The sequence below is a fragment of the Marmota monax genome, unplaced genomic scaffold (assembly GCF_021218885.2).
Source record: "Marmota monax isolate L192 unplaced genomic scaffold, Marmota_monax_Labrador192_F-V1.1 WCK01_AAM20220418_F8-fsc00073, whole genome shotgun sequence".
Taxonomy (NCBI): Eukaryota; Metazoa; Chordata; class Mammalia; order Rodentia; family Sciuridae; genus Marmota; species Marmota monax.
The window spans coordinates 140,777-148,269 of NW_026692846.1; positions in this window are offsets into that span (position 1 = coordinate 140,777).

A 7,493-nucleotide genomic window follows, 5' to 3' on the forward strand; every position below is an offset into this window, starting at 1 on the left:
AGAGAGAGAGAATTTTAATATTTATTTATTTATTTTAGTTTTCGGTGGACACACATCTTTGTTTGTATGTGGTGCTGAGGATCAAACCTGGGCCGCACGCATGCCAGGCGAGCGTGCTACCGCTTGAGCCACATCCCCAGCCCTGGACACAGTATCTTTATTTCATTTCTTTATTTTTATGTGGTGCTGAGGATCAAACCCAGGGCCTCGCACATGCTAAATGAGCACTCTACCACTGAGCCACAACCCCAACCCCTCATTTTATTTTGAGACAGGATCTCACTAAGTTGCCAAGGATGGTCTCAAACTTGGGATTCCCCTGTCTCAACCTCCTGAGTAGCTGGGGTTACAAGCATATGCCACTGTACCTGGAAAACATAGGGTTTAAAAAAAAATACCTGCAACTCATATCACAGGCAGAGAACAGCACTTCTAAAACAAAAGAGGGGAAAGGACCAGGATCCCTACAGAAAAACAGGCAGAAAATAAACAAATAGCTTTTGTTTTAGTCTGTTTTCTGTTACTATACCCAAATAACCAAAGCTGATAATTTAAAAGGAAACAGGTTTATTTTGGCTCATTGCCCAGGAGCTCTTAAGAGGATGGTACCAGCTTCTGCTCAGCTTCTTGTGAGGCCACATGGTGGAAGCAGAGCATCTAGAAGAGGGGTCACATGGTGAAAGAGAGGGAGGGGAGGTGCAGGTTGGGTTTATAACCACCAATTCTGGAGATAACTGATGTACCCTCAGGGAAGCTACCTGAATTCCTTCTTGAAGGTGGAGCTCTAATGACCATGTGTGGAACCCAGGGCCTCACATATGCTAGGCAGGTACTATACCACTGAGCTATATCCCCAGCTCCTAATTACCTCTTTAGGACCCCACAACCTCTCAATACCATCCCCATGGACTAAGCCCCAACATGAATTTTGACAGGAACAAACTATAGCCGTCCTCAAACATGAAAAGGTGCTCAGCTTCACTCACAAGATGCAAAATGAAATCATTTCCCCTCAGACTAGCAAAACCCAAAATATTTGACAATATACTTGATTCAAAGTCTTGGAACAACCCCATGGAAAGAAACCAAACAATATTTAGCAAAGATGCATTTACAATTGCACATTGACCAAGCGATTTCTAGAATGTATCCCAAAACTGAACTGAAAAAAACTGAACTGGCAAAAAGAAAGAAAAGATGGGTATAAAACTACTCATTACAGTGCTGATTTTAATAGCAAAAGACAGGAAACAGCCCAGGGTCTAGCAGCAGTGGACTGGGTTGCTCCCACTGTGGCATGTTCACATACTGGAGGGCACACAGCTGCATAAGAACAAAGAAAACCCGAACCCTGTTAGGTAAGGCCTCAAAGATGCAGAACAGAGGCACAGAATGCTACCGTATACTGACATGCACCTGGAGCTGTTAAGAATGGAAGCAGGGCTGGGGATATAGATCAGTTGGGTGCCTGCCTTGCATGTATGAGGCACTGGGTTCGATCCTCAGCACCACATAAAAATAAAACAATAAAGGTTTTTATGTTTTATTTTGGTACCCAGGGATTGAACTCTAGGGCACTCAAAACTGAGTCACATCCCCAGCCCTTTTTGTATTTTATTTAGATACAGGGTCTCCCTGAGTTGCTTGGTGCCTCGCCTTTGCTGAGGCTGGCTTTGAACTCGTGATCCTCCTGCCTCAGCCTCCTGAGCCACTGGGATTACAGGCGTTCACCACTGCACCCAGCCAATAAAGGTATTTAAAAAAAAAAAAAATGGAAGGGTAGGGCTGGGTATATAGTTCAGCAGCAGAGCGGTTGCCTACCATATGCAAGGCCCTGGCTTCAATCCCAGTAACACCACACAACAGACACAAAATTAAATAAATTTCATGTTAAAAAAAAAAAAAAACAACGGAAGGGTAAACCATTACCTTTTAAAAATGGTGACTGAGGGAGAGGAAGACAGCAACAGACTTCTCTGAATTAACTTTATTGTGCATAACCATAAAACAACATTATGTAAAATTGAAAAATCCTAAAATTACCAGGGATTGAACTCACGACTGAGTCACATCCCCAGATCTTTTTGTATTTTATTTAGAGACAGGGTCTCCCTGAGTTGCTTAGCACCTGACTAAATTGCTGAGGCTGGCTTTGAACTCATGATCCTCCTGCCTCTGCCCCCAGAGCCTCTGAGATTACAGGCGTGCACAACCATGCCCGGCCTAGAGTTATTTGTGTGTGCACTACTGGGGATTGTACTCTATCACTGAGTCACATCCTTTTTGTTTTTTATTTTGAGACAGAGCCTCGCTAAGTTGCTGAGGCTGGCCTGGAACTTGGTGATCCTCCTGCCTCAGCTTCCTGAGTCACTAGGATTACAGATGTGACTGTACCTGGCTTAGAGTTAGTCTTTTTTTTTTTTTTTTTTGGTACTGGGAATTGAACCCAGCAGTACTTAACCACTAAGCCACATCCTCAGCTTTGAGACAGGGTCTCGCTAAGTTGCTGAGGCTGACTTTAAACTCACGATCCTCCTTCCTAAGTCTCCCAAGCCACTGGTATTACAGAAGTATGTCAGTGCACCTGGCTAGAGTGAGTCTTAATTACCTAAAAACAAATTATTTCAGTTTACTTTAAAACAAAGTAACAATCTCAAATGGGATATATCCTAGGAACAGGAATTGCAAAGGAATTTTAGACTTTTTAATAATCATACTATTAATAATAATATTGGTATTGTTACACTGATGTGATTACATAAAAATATACAAGCAATTTTGTGTTAAAATAATTGTGATCTAAGATGTTTACTATAAGAGAAAAAAGATATAAATATGAAATCAAAGAAGTGAATAATTATATAAATTCGAATTGAAAACATCAGTGTTTCATGATGTTTCATTTTTTTAAGTATATTTTTTAGTTGTAGGTGGACACAATAATTTTGTCCTTATGTGATGCTGAGGATCGAACCCAGTGCCTCACACGTGCTAGGCAAGCACTCTACCACTGAGCCACAACCCCAGCCCTCATATTTTTTTTAATATTTTTTAGTTGTAGTTGGACACAATACCTTTATTTTATTTATTTTTATGAGGTGCTGAGGATCAAACCCAGGCCCTCGCATGTGCTAGGCGAGTGCTCTACCGCTGAGCCACAACCCCAGCCCTGATGTTTCATATTTTGACATTTAAATAGTTAATCATACTTTGCGCTGTGGTTGTGGCTCAGTGGTAGAGTACTGGCCTGGCATGTGTGAGACACTGGGTTCGATTCTCAGCACCACATATAAATAGATGAATAAAATAAAGGTCCATCAACAACTAAAAAAAAATACTTATTAAAAAAAAAAAAGTTAACCATACGTTCAGGTAACCAATCTAATAAGGGAAAGTTTGGCTTCTGACAGCTATTCCCACAAATGCAGCAGGAATCCCAGACTAGAAGGTCACCATTTTAAGTATGGATGGTGATCTTCAGTGAAGATGTATAATGTCCACTTATGAGCTATTCTTGGCCCTCCCCCAACCAAGCCTAATTAGATCTCTCTCTTTAGCTTGTAGGAAATTAAGGGACAGAAGGACACTATAAAAATGCAAATGGCAAATTCCCAAATTTGAGAAATTCCACAAGACATGTGACCTGACTTCAGTAAATTGCAAAAAGAAAAAATTGGGGTAGGGACACTATGGATTAAAAGATAAAAGAGAAACTGGGCACAGAGGTACACTCCTGTCATCCTAGCAATTGTGGGACAGAATGTGACAGAATGTGGGAGGCTGAGGCAGGAGGATCAGAAGTTCAAGGCCAGCCTCAGCAACTTAGTGAGACCCTGTCTCAGAATAAATTAAAAAAAAAAAAAAAAAAAAAAAGGAGTGGGGATGTGTCTCAGTGGTAAATTGCCTCTGGGTTAAATTCTCAGTAACCCCCATCCCACCAAATGAGACCTATAGACCAAGTGCATTGTGTGTACCTGGTTTGAATATGGATTTACATAGACCAATCATAAAAAATAACTTATGAGACAAATAGGAGAATATGACCCCTGACTGGATGTCTGATTATATGGAATGAGTGAATATTCGTGTGGGATGACAGTTTTGTAATTAACTTTTTAAAGAACCTTTATCTTTTAGACAGATACGGAAATAATTATTAAATAAAAGGCAGTGTGACTATAATAATGCATTGTATTATTGCTTAGCATAGATGTTAATTGTCCTCACCACAAAAATTGTAAGTTTGTGAGGCAACAGACGTTAACTAGCTTGATTCATAGTGTAAACATATATGAGAGCATCATATCATGTCCTGTACATATATTTGTCAGTTAAAAATAAAATCACGTTAAAATTTAATCCTGAAATTGAGTAGGGGGGGTCACTGGATAGGGAAATAGATAGGAAGAGGTTGGTCTATAATTTAAATTGTATGATGGGCACTTGGGGTTCATTATATCATATTCTCTACCTCTGTATATCTTTAAAACCTCCCATAAGAGGATAAAAGGGAAAAGTAGAAGGCAGTGGTCTCCAGCATTTTTCTTCCCACCCTCTACCCAATACTGCCTGTAGTTAGATAAATTTTCCAATTTGAGGGTTGTCTTTTTTGACCTCATAATTTATTTTTGTGAAGTATCCTTTCCACATTTGATATATGAACTTTCCAGTGTGAAATTTTTGTGTTATTTTGTTACCAGGGACTGAAATTGAACCCAGGGGTACTTAACCTCTGAACTACATCCCAGTCCTTTTTGTTTGTTTGTTGTTTTTATGATATGATCTCACTACGCTGCTGAGGCTGGCTTTGAACTTGGTCCCTCTCTTAGCCTCCCAAGCCACTGGAATTAGAGGCATGTTCACCATGGCAGTTTCTAGTGTGTACTGTTTTGATGACAAAGAACAACTATGCATGAAAGACCATGGAGAGGAGAGCCTGCCTTAGTAGCCATTTATACCACACACTTGGAGAATTGTGGGACAGAATGTGGCTAATACTTGTGGTTGCCTACTGAATATCCATTTCCCACTTCTTCCTTATAGATAGAACCTCAGTGTTGTTCAGCATGGTGCTCTCCCAGATGGAAAACTATATTTTCCCAGCCCTTTTAGAGCTAGAGATGCTATTATAACACATTTCAGACCAACAAATATAAGAAGGTGTAGTTCTGAAAAAGCTCTTTAATCTGGAGTTGACTGAGCAAATCTTTTTGCTTCTCCCATTTTACCTGGAATATGAATGTAATTCTAGTGATGGAGCATTCTTCTTGAAACCATGAAGCCAGACAGAAACAATGAGAGCCACATTAAGACAGCTAATGGGAAATACAGGGAGTGTCCAGAGTCCTGGTGGTATCACAGGGTCCTAGATGGCCAACTTCTAGACTTCTTGCTCCTTGGGGGAAAAAAAGAAAAGAAAAAAAACCCCACAAATCTAGTGGGGTAAGCTACTGTAATTAAATTTCTAAGGGATTGATGGTGTGATACCCGGGATAGAACCCAGGGCCTCAAATATGCTAGGCAAGCACTCTGCCACTGAGCCACACTCCAGCTGCACATACTCATTGCCAACACTGAGGCACTGTGTTAAACTGGTAAGAACAGCATAAACACCTTAAAAGGAGTTTTCAGCATGTCACTCTTAACAATGAACAAAGAATCTCAAGTGACCCTTAGAGCTCAGATTTTGGCCTTTCAATCTCTTGTCCACCAAAAGCTGTCAGGACTCTTGAGGGGGCCACGTCCATATCTGCAGTACAGGAGCCCTAGAACACACTGTGTTCAATGGACACAGTAACTAGGTTCAGGGCCTCCTTGTGGCTTGCTGACAATCCAGGCATTTAAATACTAACTAATAATTACAATAGCAGTTAACTGCATTGAGTAGAGTTGGTAAAAGGTCTTGAAATCATCACACACTCAAAAGATAACAATAAAAGAAACAAAGAAGTAGCTGCAATCGAAAGGGAAACTAAATAATGGATGTTCTTTGTAAGTATACTGTACTAAGGTTCAATAAGAAAAGCAGAAGACATAAGTATATATAATATACCACATATATGATGTGTTACAAGGAGTGGACCTCCCATCCTCATGGGATATGGCTGACAGTTTCTATAAGGATATTGTCTTCACACGTGGTGCTAGAACAGGGCAGGCAAGTGATGTAAATTGAGAGTAAGGACTAGCTATTACCTGGAACCCAGGAGAACAGGCTGAAAACCTTTCCAGGAAAAGCTGTGACCCTTCATCTTGGAATTGAAGGAGATAGCAGAGGATAAGCATTTTCAAACTATTTGTTGTCTCACTCCACCCAGATGACCCATGGATACATGGGAGTTACCACAGCATCTATGCTCTTCCCTAGAGGAGGAAGAACACACTCTGTAATTCCCACATTTATTCTGTGTATCACCTGCTGTCCCCTTGGTGATGAATGTCTAGTCCCAGCTACTTGGGAGGCTGAGACAGGAGAATCACTTGATTCTAGGAGTCAGAGGCCAGCCTGCATCACACTGCCAGAACCAACAACTGTCTCAAGGAAGGAAAGGAAAAAAAAAAATCTATGGAGGAAAAGAAGAAAACAGGTTGACAGAGGTGAAGGTCCTGGGATCATAAATTCTCCGTTAGGGACAAGATTACTGGAATGGAGCTGGGTCCTGTCACCTGGCAAACCAATCTAGAACCAGCCAATCAAGGGGCCAAATTCTGACGAGCTCTGTCGAGTTCCACAGCCCTTGGCAGAAGGGGCCCTGTTACGCACGGCTGTGCGCGGTAGATGAAGAAAGGTGTTCAGGCCCTCCACAAGGCGGGAGCGCCTGCCCCTCTCGGCCGGGAGGTCTCATGAAAGCGCTCCGCACAGGCCTCGGCACTCTGAGCTGCGGTGCGGGAGGCACTTGGATTCCAACCGCCTCCGGCCCCCAGCTGGCCAGGGCGGGATTTGTCCCGCAGGTAGGGACCTAAGGCAGCAAGAGTCGAATCCCCGCCGCGCCTCTGCTCCAACCCGTCCTGGCCATCCTCTGCGCATCAGGAGCGCAGCCTCCGACACGCGCCAAGAAGCCCGCGACGCCAGCAGCAGAGGCCCGGAGCAGCGAGAGGCCGAGCCCCACTTCACGGCTCGCGCCCCAGGCGGGCGGAGATCCCAACTCAGGGCCTCTGCCAGACAACTTCCGCGCGCTTCCACAAGCCGGCCAGGAGGGGTCTGAGGAAGAGCGTTCCCGGCGGCACGGACAGCTAGGGCAAGGTTAGGGGAAGGAGTGGGATCCGCTGACACAGGCGGAGCAGTCAGTCCTCCAGCCGCCGGAAGTGCAGGCTGTGGGCGCGGCCCTGGGCAGCACCGTGAGCCTCAGCGGTTCCGCAGCCCCGCCCCAGGGTCCTCGGGGGCGGGGCCAGGCAAAAGACGGAACCAGCGGTTTCACGGCCAGGCGTCGCGCTCCACGATTGGTGGTCCTGGGGCAGGGGGCGGGGACTGGAGGGGCGACCGGCATAGGATT